The sequence below is a fragment of the Molothrus aeneus genome, chromosome 11 (genome assembly GCF_037042795.1).
Source record: "Molothrus aeneus isolate 106 chromosome 11, BPBGC_Maene_1.0, whole genome shotgun sequence".
NCBI classification, from domain to species: domain Eukaryota; kingdom Metazoa; phylum Chordata; class Aves; order Passeriformes; family Icteridae; genus Molothrus; species Molothrus aeneus.
Window position 1 is genome coordinate 4,737,148 of NC_089656.1, and position 13,233 is coordinate 4,750,380.

The following is a 13,233-nucleotide window of genomic DNA, read 5'->3' on the forward strand; positions in this document are numbered from 1 at the left end:
GTAGTGGATGAGAGCTACACATTTTAAATAACTTGCTATTGATTTTGCAAAAATTGATGCCATCAATATGGTGGGAGTAAGTCAGCACCATTATAAATTCAGCAAATATTCCTGAAGTAAACAAGGCCACAAAGGACAGACAGAAATCAGTGTATCTGTTTGCAGTGGGAGGAATCATTTTAACAACAACCAAGTTTCAGGGAGGTCACAGATGATTTTTGGAGGCACCATGCTGATAGCTGTAATTGCCTTTAAAATAAAGTTTTCTGCTACTTAAGACCAATTACTGCCAGTTTTGTTATTTGTCCAAAATTGCTTGGAAAGGGCATAAAGTGTTTCATATTGAAATTGATAACTCTGGAGTCTTGCAGCTGGCTAACTACATTTCCAATACATGCAGTTCATAATCTGAATATTCAAGTGCTTTCTATATTTCTGTATTGATCAAAATTTTTTGTAAGTTATGTACAAGCTAAAAACTCAGCTATTTTACTTTATGCCTTTATAAATTGCTGACAATAAGGGGGCAGCTGCTTAGGAGATGTGTAGATATATAGATATATATATATATAGTACAATTGGGAAAGAAATATCATACTTTCATGGTAGAATGCCATGTCCTAGTAACAGGGTGTTATCTATAATTATATAAATAAGCATGTGAGTCTTACAAAGCAAGCTTGTGTCACTGAAGTAGGATTCTAAACTTCCCCTAATGGCTAATCATTTCTAATTTAGAATTCTGCAGTTGCTCATGTTGCTTTTAGGATGGAAATATCCCTGCAGGGCCCATTGCACTGAAGAACTGGGATCTGGTTTATGGCTAAGCAAAAAAAGTTGTTTGATTTTTACTGTGTGATGAGCTGGATTCCAGGAAAGGAATGCTCCCAAATGGAAGGGTCCAGGATGAATTACCAGGGTGAATCTAGCAGTCATTGAACTTAACCTGCCTTTGCCCAGCCATGTGTAAGTACAAAAGGGCAAAAGGATTTCAAGGCAATCTCAAGCAACAATTTTACTGTGGCAAGCCACAGGAACAGGACAGATAGACAAAATAAAGACTGTATGCTTACTTCCCAAGCTTTCCTATATGCTTTTGTTAAACTCACTAGTTAAGGCCAACTCTTCTCTCCTCCATGCAGATAAAAAAGCTGGGACAAGGAAGAGTGAGGGAGAGACCCAACCCACTCCAAATGTCCCAGGGTGCCAAAAGTGTCCCCTTGTCCTGGAAATGGGCGATGGTGCTGGCCTGCAAAGATTCTGTGACTATTGGCTAAAGGAATTTTTGGGTTTTACTTCAATCCCATTCTAGAACCAGAAATAAAGCCCCCAAATGTATTTCGAGGAAGGTGATGGACAATTATCTTTTTAACTTAGAAAAGGAATACCAAAGACTGATTTGTGACTGCTCATGACTGTAGGAGTGATACATCTTTCCATGACATAATTTTCACCATGAAGATGTCCTATATCACTTTAATTGCCAATCACAGTGAAATGAGAGATAGTAAATTATTTGCATAGTCTGCTGAAATTGTAAATTGCAGGAACCAAGGGCCCCTTTCAGAAATGCTTAAATCACAGAATCATACATTCACAGAGAGGTTTGATTGGATGGGACCCTAAAAATCACATTTCCACCCCAGCCATGGCAGGGACACCTCCCACTGTCCCAGGCTGCTCCCAGCCCCAGTGTCCAACCTGGCCTTGGGCACTGCCAGGGATGCAGGGGCAGCCCCAGCTGCTCTGGGCACCCTGTGCCAGGGCCTGCCCACCCTGCCAGGGAACAATTCCTCATTGCCAAGATCCCACCCAGCCCTGCCCTCTGGCACTGGCAGCCATTCCCCTTTGTCCTGGCATTCCATCCCCTTGTAAAAAGCCTTTTTCCAGCTTCCATATTTAAATCTTAACTTAACCTGAACTTAAACTAGTTCCACAAGGAGTCTGCATATTTTCTTTGATTATGATAGAATTATTACATTACATGTCAGCACGTAAAAGATTATTTTCTTCTAACATATATTTTTGCCACCCAAGGAGCACTGACTTAGCTTTTTTTGCAGCACAAAATCTATATGCTTGTTTATGAGCAGTGGATACAATAATAAGCTTCACTTCTGACTCTAAAGACCTGCAGATCTAAAATCCTTTCCTATATAACAGCTATCCACAGTGGTAGACACTAAGAAGAATAAGGTCATACTTAGCTAAGGTTTATGAGTGCAATTTCCTATCTAAATGAGAAAGCATTTCCATTTGAAGGCAAGGGGGTATTATTATGGAATCTCTTACTGTTTTTCCTACTTGCTATTATAGGCACTCTTCAGCTAATGCTTCCAGTGCATTCACTTACAAATGCAGTTCAGGTCTGCAAAACATCAAAGCCATAATGACACAATCTTTTTGAAGTCTTTTATCAAGCTGCTGAGGTTGACCTATTTAATTGTGCAGCCTGAGATGATCTGGATTGCCTGGAAGAACACATCCATGCTCTGAGGGCTTTGATTTGTGCCCTGGAACAGTTTACACAAGGTCACAGCCTTAGCAGGAGTAAACTGGTATTGCTCACTTGAATTGGAGACAGTGGTCATGGTTCCAGCAGCTTGGGGTCTGTTCATCCTCCAGAGAAGGCAAACAGATTTCATGGTTTTCCTTCCTGACATATTTTGGAGTGTCCAGGACTTTACCAAAGGTAAAGTACAACTCACAAGTGGTATTTGTGCCCATGGTGAGGGCTCATAGAGCTGCTACTAGAAAGCAGCTTCCTGTGGTGGCCTCTGGCAGAAAAGTACTATTGTTCATAATTTTCCAAAATGGAAGTTTAAGATGACTTTTTTTTGGAAGCAGTTTGTTTATTTTCATGCAACAGTTTGCAGTGTGATCAAAGCATGAAGAGGATTTGTATCTGAAGCCCGTGCAGCATCCCAAAGGGCTGGAGCCACAATCAAGTCTTAGGGTCTACAGTTTGTCACTTCAAATCAAACTGAACTTGGATGTCTGCCACAGCTTTGATCTCAGCCCAATTGTGGTTCTCTGCAATCCTTCAGGGATGTTTCACAAAGATTAAGCATATCCATATTCACAAAATTAGAGCAGATTTTATCAGAATTAACAAACCCAGTGCAGATTTCTTTGAATGGAACTGAAGGCATAAGAATCATCTAGTTGAGCTGCTGACAGGAAGAAAATTGATCTCAGTCTATCTTTACAGTTGAGAGCAGAGTCAAATGCCTGATAGATTGGGTACATTGGCAACATACATCATTGCTCAACTGATTTTTTGTCTTTTTAATGAATATAATGTTCAAGGAAAGCGCAGGGATTTATAGCCCTTATTCATCATCTCGAATTTTAGCCAGGTTCAGCACAGAACAGAGGATACTCACAGCCATCTGATGGCTATTGAAGTGAACTGAATCACTGGCCATAGAATACCCACAGCCCCAAAATCTCATTAGAGGAATTTGGACAGACACATACAGAGAGATACAGAGCAGTCCAGAGATGACAAAGATGTTTTTTTGATTTGTCAGATGTAATTGTCTGCAGTGAATTTGTATGCATTTTTCAAAAGATTTGCAATAGTTTAGCAAACTTGGAAAAGAACAATAAAAGCCAGATGTGGATAAAGGCAAGCTTAGGGGGACAGAACAATTCTTTACACTTTTGGCTATTGTGGCAAGAAAGAAAGAAAAACTTTTCCCACAATAAAGCATAAAAAAACTTGGAGTGATGGTCTGACTTTATAATGGCAAAGTTATGAATTCAGTCTTGGAAATACTTTGTTTGATGTGTAACTTTACAAATCAAAATAATCCCCTGGGCTTCTAGGGACCATTTTGCAAGTGAAGTTTAATACATGTAAGATTAATGTATGTATTAAGCATTTTTCTTATGTTATTCTTATTCTTTCTATTCCCCATATAGTTTACCTGCATGTATGTGTATTTGTGTATTTTATACTGGAATTAATTCACCACAGACTCTCAGTATTTTATTTCAGAGAATATTCCTCAGACATTTGTGCTTTAGGGTGAAGGTTACACTATATTGCCTCTATGTATTGGCCCAACCAGTGTTTGCCAAAGGGTTTTCTCTTATAAACAAAGGGAAATCACAGGAAAACAGTTCCTTGACTTCCAGGAACAGAAGATGAATGCAGAGGACCCAAATGAGGTTTATATTGATCTGGCAGAACATGAAATCCAAGGTAAGGACAGAAAATGAAGTGAGGAGGGTAGTTGTTCTGAACTTTGCAGGCTGTGATTAAATTGTTATTGAGCACTGGAGCAGGCTGCCCAGAGAGGCTGGGGGATCTCCATCCTTGGAGGTGCCAGAGTGTGGCTGGGCACTGCCCTGAACAGCAGGGCTCAGCTGGTGCTGCTCTGAGCAAGGAGGCTGGGCTAGGAAGCCACTGGAGCTGCCAGCCTCTGCTTCTTTATGATTTTATGGAATGCAGTGTCTGTGTCTGAGCTAGGATTTCCAGGGATCTGTTAGGAAAATTAATCCACAAACACCAGAGGTTTATGTCCAAAAAGGAGACAGAGGAGTCATTTTGCTTTATTCAAATAGAGGGAGAGGCCATGGGGCATTCCCCTGGGGTTTCTCCAATTTTTGGAGGATGCAGCCTCCTTTTTATCCCAATTTCCCAGCCACATTTCCCTTCTCTCTTTCCCCTTTGGCTGAGGTACTTGAGAGGTTCAGACTTCTGATACACCTGATACCAAAGATTTCCCTCTAAGGTATAACCCTCCCTTTTCATTTTTAATTCTTATGGAATTTAGGGGTTTTTCTTCCCTATTGTTTCTTTCATCTTGCAATGTCCAATTTCATTTTTCAGCAAACCTAAAGTTTATTTGTAAAAGCAAATATCATTTTCCATTCATCAATCAGTGGAATCCTTCCCATTGTTTCTTTTACCTCCCAGTGCTGGTTTTATCTCCCAGCAGACCCACAGCTTCTTTGTAAAGACAAATCTGCCATCCCTCTCAGATCCAACATTAGCCTTGTTGGTGCTTTAGAAGAGCCATCAGTTGCCATTTCTGCCACTCAGCTTTAGAAGGTCCCATGTTCCACTCACTTCTGATTGGTGTGAATCTGTAATTTATACAAAATTCTTTCCTGGTGTTGGGGAAGATGAAACAGGAAAGCCTTATGAATATGATTGTCTGGCAAAAGATTTTGAGAATATGGAAATTATAAGTGAGATTGAAATGAAAGCAAGCTTTGAGATCCTTTAGTTACTGAACAATGAGAAAACAATGGTGTGGCTGGCTGAAGGTGATCCCCTTTTGATGGAACAACACCCTCTGCCTGCAGACAGGCCCAAGGGTCAGAGCAGACCCTACAGCTTGGCTGAAGGGGCCCAAAGAGGAGTTTTTAGGGTTTAAAATGTAACACAGCATGGTAATGTAATGATTCTTATAGGCTGTATGTAAATGCTGTAGGATTTGTATCTTGTACTAGATTGGTTAGTGAGAATCAGAATATTCAACACAGAAGAAGATTTATTGTATTGTAACGGGAACCTTGCTCTCTTAACTTTTTTACTCCCTTATGCTCTTTCTCCCTTACTCTCTCACCCTCTCATCCTCTCTCCCCCTCTCTTCTCTCAGGCCTGCTCTGAGCTGTGCCTGGCAACTCCCAGCAGGGCCCTGCCCCCAGGCCCTTTGCAATGAACCCCAAGTTCCAGACCTGGATTCAGACATCTCTTGTCCCTGTCCATCCTGACTGTCCTACCCCCATCACTCCTACACCTGGAGCTCAGGTTTTTCTCTGTGAGGATCAATTTTAAGGGGGGTGATGTACTCAGAGGCACAGAGCAGCACCTCTCAGTGCTGTATCCTCGAGCAGGAAACACTGGGTCCTCCACCAGGGGCTGCCTGCCTGCAGGACAGGCAGGAACTCTTGCAGCAGCACAGAACTTTCACTCAGCTGCACATATCTGTGGGTATATTTAGATAACACACATTCAAAGGTGTTAAAAACGGGACCAGAATCCCGGTACTAAAGTGATTTCAGCATTTATTATAGAAAAGAAAGGCCTAAGGCAAGGGGGCCCTGAGCCGAGCAGGAGCATTCCCTCGAGGATGCTGCAGCGCCAGCCCTGAGGCCTGCTGCAATGGCCCCGAGGTTCCAGGGGGAGCAGCACATCTTCCCTGGGTCAGATCCCCTTTTTTTCCTATTTTTTGTCCCTTTGGATTGGTTTCTGCTTGGATCCTTCATTTGCATGAAAGTTTAAGGCGCTTGATTGGCCATTCCAGTTCTGTCCAGGCTGGCTCGTGGGGCGCTTTACCGAGGTGTGTTATGGTACCTTGGGTACCACATTTCCTATAACTACCCTTTAACCCCTTTTACAATATAACAACCAAACTAACAATACATGCCTAATGATCTATCAACTATTTTACAGCAGTTTCCAACCTATTTTAAAAAAAAGGTGTGTGCAGGCTGCCCTGCTGTCCCACATGCCCCTCTGAGGAGCATCTCAGATATCTGTGGGTATATTTAGATAACACACATCCAAAGGTGTGTGCAGGCTGTGCAGGTGTGTGCCCTGCTGTCCCACATGGCCCTCTGAGGAGCATTTCAGATATCTGTGGGTACATTTAGATAACACATGTCCAAAGGTGTGTGCAGGCTGCCCTGCTGTCCCACATGCCCCTCTGAGGAGCATTCCCAGTGTGGCAATGGCACAATTCCAGGCCCAGCACACACCAGCTGCCCCTCTCAGAGGATGCTCACAGCCCTCTCCAGGACACAGGGGCATGGCAGGAGCTCCAGCCCAGTCTGAGCTGCCAGTGTGTGCCCTGAGGCCACAGCATCCCCCCAGACTGCCAGCTGTCTGTCTCAGTGGGTGATTTATCACCACAGCCATGCTCTTCAGTCCAGAGAACTCGACAGAAGGAGTTACTCTCCAGAGAGGGGACAGTTTACTTTTGCTGCTGCTCTCCTGGGGCTGCATCCCTCCTGGGGCATTCCCAGCCTGCAGGCAGAGTGCAGCTTGTAACAGGAGAATGCTTGCTTTGCAACAGCTCATTTTAATTTCCTCTTCTTCCCAGTGATCTCCCTATAATGATCTAAAAAGTGAAGAGTGTTGCTGCTGCATGGAACAGAGGCAAGATCAAAGGTCTGTGTATCTACAGTTTTTGTCTAGTTAGTGAGGTGGATGGGTAGCAAGGCAAGGGCAGCAACCGCCAAGGAGAGAGAGGAGCACTGTAACTAAAACAAAATCAGTATCAAACTCACAAAAGTCTGAATTTACTGCTTCAGTCCTTTGTTGTTTAAAGGAAAAACAAAACTGACAAAAGTCAAGACACCTCCGAGATCTTTAGGAAACCAGTGGGGGGGGAATTGCAGCATGATTTTAGGGGCCAGAGGTGTCGCTGCACATTTTAAAAGCAGATGCACTTGGTGATCTAGTAAGATGCTAATGTCTGCTTTTTGTCACTTCATTCAGACCCTCAAGGCATGTGTCTCTATCCTCTTCCTATTTATATGCAAGCAGTTTAACTTCAGGTGAATTGTGAATGATTCTGAAGGCCAGGGATTGATACAGCCAGGGATTAATAATCCCTTAATTCTGCCCTTTTTGGTGTAGGGCATGCCTGATGCTCTGTTTATTTCCACTGCTGAAACTGGGAGGCTGCAGCATTCTGACCTCGTGCATTTTCTCTCCCAGGGATCTCACTTTGACTGCTGCCTTGATGTTTCAGACAACCTGAGATTTCTGTTTGAAGCACACACAGTTTTGAGGTTTTTGTTAAGAAAGCACACTTTTCATCAGGACCCAAAGGATAGAGAGAGGTTTGTTTGTTTTGGTTTTTTTTTTTTTACTTATTCCTTTTTTCAGGTCCCATGAATGAGCAGAAATGAATTTCTTGTGTGGCTGTTGATTCCTAAATATTAAGTATTCGTGTTGAGAAACCTTTTGCAGGTTTCTGCTTTGACAGCTGGCTTCTGAGCCCCCTTGCTCATGCCATGGAGAAAAGTTCATATTGATATTGCACTTGATGGCTGTGGTTTGTGATGTCTCCTATCCAGCTGGATCCATCACCCAGGATTGTATCCCTGCTCAAGCCCTGTCAGCTCAGAGGAACATCAGGCATCCTGTCCATTCCTGTTTCTGCAGCAGATCTCCATGATGGCTTTCGACTTTATTGCTTTGGAAAACCAAAATCCAGTTACTCTTTGGTTGCTTGGTGAATGATTTTATCCAAGGTACCATTAATAACAGCTAAAGTCAAAATGACTCCAGTGTATTCCCTGCTGAACGTCTGTTAAAGACAGGAGGTTAAAGCAGGATGCAGAGGATATTTTCATTTTGTAAGTGAGAGAATTAAGCAGGTTATCTGCAGTCCCTCTTCCTTTCTTTTTCTTTATCTTTAGACTTTAAAGTGCATAAGCCAAGCTTGTTTCACAGATGGGCAGTGTAGGAAGTCAGAGATGGCTTTTAGCTAAAAGCATGATGTATTTTTGTGAAGACTTTTATGGAGAGTTTTTCCTTATTTCTTTCCAACCATAGGAGACTGAGCTGACTAGGCAATAATTTTCAGAAAATTATTCTGAAAGAATAAAGTTTTGTGGGCTGTTCCCAGATGGTTGCAAGTGTCCCATGTGGCAAACATTCAGGATGTTTCTTTTTGCTGATAAGTTTGTATTTTTGTTCTGATTTTTACAAGCTGGCACAGTAGCCACTCATCAGTGAGGTTTTTGTAACATCCAAATAAAGCACAGATGTGTTTTAATCCCATTTGTAAGGATAGGGACTGAAAGGTTTAATCAACATGCAGAAGATCACAAGGGAAATCAGAACTAAAGCCTGAAAGGTAACCTAGACTTCAGTCTAAAGACTCCAAGCACAAGATCTCTTCACTCCAGCCTCTCTCCGCTGTAATTATGAGGTGGGAAATCCCAGAACGATGCCAAATCCTATCTGAAGTATTTTAAAAAGTGAAGCACATTCTGAATAACATTTTGCATATCTCTAAATCTCTACAACAAATCGTTGAGGTGAAATTTCCTAAAATATTTGTGTAAAGTTCCAGGCTCTGCAGAAGCCAATAAAAATATTCACAGTGTTCCTAACAGAGAGAAGTCAATATATCATTATAGATAAAGCAAATGAGGAAGGTTTTCATCCTCTTCACCTGTGTAAATCTGGCTGCAAGGAGCTTCACAAGGGAGGGAATATGGCTGGTGGCTCCAGACAGAGAGGAGACATTTATTTCAAGTCACAAGAGCCAAGAAACTGTAAGTCCAAAGCCCAGTGGGATATTCTTTCATCCTAACTACTTGTGCAGTGCCTGTCTTCAGCTACCAGTGACCTTGGGTCTCTCAGTGGGGCCTTTCTGGCTGGCAGCAGCAAGACACAGAGTTTATAGAAAAAAATCTACTAAAAAAAAAGCCAAAGACCCAAAAAAACCAACCCAAAACAAAACAACAATACCAAAAAACCCAAAACAACAGTACCAAAAAAAAACCCCAAAAACAACCCAAACAATAAAAAACAAAGAGGATAAGAAAAAATCTATTTCTTCCTTTCAACTCAAAAAACCCCTTAAAATTTCTGAAAAACATGTCACATTTGAAAAATTGTATCGAGGAATGAGATTGTTTTGCAGATTAAGGGACACGAGATGATAAACTAGTGATACATTTCAACAGCAATGAATTTTAGGGTGAGAAAACACAAAAACAAATTAGTGCTGATGACATTAACACTTAGCTGAACACAGTGCTCCACGAGTCATGTAATTGCTCTGCCACATTTTTGCCCCGGCAGTTTAAAAGACTAAAGTTTTACTTTAACTAAGATTTTGAATCTAAGGAGAAGCTACAGAAAAGACATTCAAAGATTTAAATTCACAGTGAGTACTGTTGGCTGCATGCTGGATTTTGAGGATTTTCTGGTTTATATAAAGCTAGCAAAAATTCTATCAAAAACTTTTCCCTTCCTAGAAAAAAAAAAAAAAGGCAGATTGTTTCCTAGCAGAGCATAAAAGAGGGATTGCTGTGTTTTCTATTAGAGCCACCAAGGCAGGTTGCACAGAGGACAGTAAATTTTGTTCATGCTGTGCAGACATTTTGAACCAGATGACAAGTCCAACAGCTTGGATTCTCTGGAAGGTGAGATTTCAGTGGCTCCAAAGGAAAATGAAAAAGCAAGATTGAGGGACACCAAAGTGAAAGCCACTTGGATGAGTGACAAACACAAATCAATCAGGTTTATTATGGCCTGTTTCTCCTGCAGAATCCTGGGGCCAGGGAGGCAGGGTGCATGACAGGTATATCCAAAAGTGTCAACAAATCTACTGCCTTCAGCTCTTGTGTGTGCTCCCACCCCAGAGGAGCAGTGCCAGCACAGGAATAGCCTGTCTGCATCATTGGTGGCATATTCTGGGAAAGCAAAGGCACTGCCCTGGCACATCTCACTTCACTTTCATCTCGTTGTGCCATATGGTGGTGGCATTTCAATTCTGTATTTAAATGCAATGCTTTTTGTCTCTGTCCCCATCATCCAGAGCCCCTTGTGAGATTTATGGTTGGTGAGGAGGAGGTTGGACTGAGGAAAGAAGCAGTGGCCTCAGAGTGCAGTGGATGAAGTGTCTTGGCAGTTTGGTGGCATGAGGAGCAGCAAAAGCAAGGCTCAGGTGCAGAGATGCAAAGAAAGCAGCAAGAGGTAGAATTTTTCCTTCCTAGAGAAGCAGGTGGAGATGAGCAGAGTGGGGAAAGGTGGAAGGCTGGCCTCCTGCAACATCAGAAATGACTGAAGAAAGGGCAGTGGGAGCACTCCTTTGTGCCAAGAGCCTGTAGTGCAGAGGCTGTCAGGGGGAAAAACAGGACAGAAAATGCAGCCAGGCATTGCCTGAAGGTCAGCTCAGCCTTGGATGCTGCTCTGTGGAATTTAACAAAGTTCCCTTTGAAGGAAGAGGTGGGGGCAACATCATTAAAGGGGCTCCTCAAAGCTGGGAAACTGTTTGAAGAGCCATCCATGGGTTTATTTGTAAAGAGAGATGTTACAGCAAGGAGTGGGGACACCCTGCTGGCTCCTGATACAGGAGCAGCAATCAGTGCCTGTCCTGCTCCTGCTCTGGGCAAGAGCACCAGGACCAGGGGAGAAAAGGAGACAGAGCACAGGGGCTCAAACAGGGGGCAGGTTCCTCACCTCCCTTCACAGACCTCTGCTCAGTGACTGAATTACACTAGAGGGCTGCTCTTTAAATGTATTTTTTTCTTCAACCTCTTTTTCATTACACGGCCACATAAAAACAGAGAAATTAAAAACTACTTCTTCAGTAAGAGACACACAAATCTTTTTGTTGTTGTTGTTCATGTTTTACAAAACCATACAACTTCTCACCCCATTGGACAACTGCACCCAGATCTGAATTTTATTCAAACCAGCATGAGTCAACATTGAAAGTAGCAGGAACACATGTTCCCAGGATATCCATATATTTTAAGGCAGAAGGAACCTCAGGAAGAACATTAGGTTTCATAATTTGTACAAAATCTTGTATATATGACAGAATATTCTACAACTCTTGGCTCTGTGTTGGAAGAATCTCCAGACTATAACTCGGACTTTTCTTTTGACAGGCAGGGCAAGTTCAGTTGTTATGCTCTGGATGTGAATCAGGATTTTTTCTGCTGGGTTTGTAGGAGCAGGGAATGCTCTTTAGAGGAGCACATATGGTTTTTAACTGTGAGGAATTTTCTGTCACTGCAGATATGTGTTCTTTGCACACCCTCTTAGTCTTTCATTCCAGCCATTGGGACAGAGGAACCAATAACTCTGCTGGGTTTCAGTCAGTGTGGTGAATTTAATTTTCCAACACTGGACTGTCATTGCAGAGTTTCAAGGTAGTGTAACATTCCATAAAATCAAGCTGTTTATTATCTAGCAGAAATGAAAGAGCTTTGCTCTTCTTTATTCTGCCTTTTTTTCTCCACTTTGTACTAAGTGATAATATAAATCACATTTTGTACTTATTTCAGGAATGCGTGTTTTTGTTCTCCTGTGATGCTAAATAAATCTCCAAACATTAACAGTCCCTAAAATATTTGAGGGGGTTGCTTCTGCTTAGAATATAGACTTAGTCAATCCCATGGTGAGCAAATAATCTTTTTGTTACGTGATCAATCTGCAGGTCCTTCACAACAAAAGATCTCCTAAAGCACCAGGACCAATCCTTTAAGTTGAGAAACAGTATATCAATAAAGGTCAGTGTGACAATGTGATTTATTGAAATGCTGTGCTGCTCCTAGCAGTTAGTATTTTATATTATATGATACACGGCAGGTGTTTTTCTTCGTATTTGGGTTCCCCACTGAAACCTTGTTCAACCTGTTTTATTATTTATTGTTGCCTTTTAGAGGTGAAAGAAGCCAATTTATTCAGCTTTCATAACCATTCCTAAGAGGTACAAAGAGGTTAAGGACTAACAGGAAAAATCAATTGGTTAATAAAATAGTTAATTGACTAAATGCTCCTTCCAGGAGGCCCTGAATGCAGACTGTGCACAACCAAAGGATGTTGCTTTAATTATAATGGCACCTCACTGCATGAAAGCCTTCACTGCAGACAAGGGTTTCAGACCTGAGTAAGCTTGTTCTGTTTGTATGGTTTACACGTGGTACCATAATCCAGGTACCATAATTAAGATTTTTCACAGTTTTTAGTATCTACTTTTCCCTTTTATGGTCATGACAGATGACAAGGGAATGACAAAAAATGACAAGGAAACTGAAAGATGAGTCACAGATTTTCACTTTAGATCTAGAAAGATTTTTAAGATAAATGTACAAAACACTGACAAACAAATACTTCCCAGTTCTGCCTCGTTCTGCTGGATTGTCTGGCAGGATTTTTCAAATTGGTTTTATGGTTCTGTTACTTACGAAATCCAGGCTTTTTAAAAGGCACAGGGAGGTGGGGAGTGACTCACTCTCTTTAACCTCTTCTGAATTCCTAGGAGAACATCCAAAATTGGATTTGGGCACAGTACTGCCAGGCTCTGAATGCTTCTCAGAAAAGTACCCAATGTCTTCAGCTTGCTTTGGTGTGCCACAGTCACCACCCAGAGGGAACCCCAGACAACTGAGCTCCCCAAATCTCCCTGCCACGTTTAATGCAGTTGTGAGCACATTTTAAACAGGGATGTCTAAGGGACACCATGAAAAGCTCAAAAGATACTTTACAGTAGGGACCATAATTAAGATTTTTCACAG